The following is an 879-nucleotide window of genomic DNA, read 5'->3' on the forward strand; positions in this document are numbered from 1 at the left end:
TGGTCTTCTCTACCTGGTTATTATTAACAACGACAACAAAAATACATTGGGGATGGAAATGCAATATTTTTTTTTAATTTTATTTTTTTGAGAGAGAACAAGAGAGAAAGCATGAACGGGGGAGAGGGGCAAAGGGAGAGGGAGAAGCAGACTCCCCACTGAGCAGGGAGCCCAACGTGGGCCTCAATCCCAGGACCCCGGGATCATGACCCGAGCCGAAGACAGACGATTAACTGACGAGCCACGCAGGTGCCCCAGAAATGCAATATTTTAAACCAACAAAACTTTAGTATAAATTAATAGATCTTATCTATGAATTAAATCAACTCCATGAATGGAGGCCTTTGTGAGTGGGAGAGCCCAGTGTCCAGGATACGGGTCAAAAACGAAAGGGCAAAGAACCCTGAAGATAAATGTCACTTATAGCTAGCCCCCCAATTTCGAGTAAAGGGAGTGGTGGAAAACATCCATAACTCATGGCTTGATTGCATGGATCCAGCTACTCAGCAGTGAGGACATTTCATGACCAGTCTCCATCTTGCCTCCAGTTGGTCAGCGTGACCTTGGCTGAGCCTCTGGAAGTGTGAGCTGCAAAGCCTCTGGTCCACTGAAAAGCTCTCTCCCATCCCCACAGAGGAAAATAGCTGACCTTCACCCTTTGAAATTACCTGTTCCTGCTCTTGGCTCAGTGCTGTTTCCCCTGCACTGCCTCCCAGCATCCTGACATTCCCATTCACAGGTGCTCTCACCAGCCTCATTTCCTGCCTCTTTGAAAAGGTCTCTCTGACCACCTCTGAATCAAAAATAACAATGCTAAATTACACTTATCCTAACATGGTGACAATCTCGACTAATCTGAGCCCGATCCCCTGAAGGCTT

Source organism: Neomonachus schauinslandi, chromosome 2 (assembly GCF_002201575.2).
Source record: "Neomonachus schauinslandi chromosome 2, ASM220157v2, whole genome shotgun sequence".
NCBI lineage: Eukaryota > Metazoa > Chordata > Mammalia > Carnivora > Phocidae > Neomonachus > Neomonachus schauinslandi.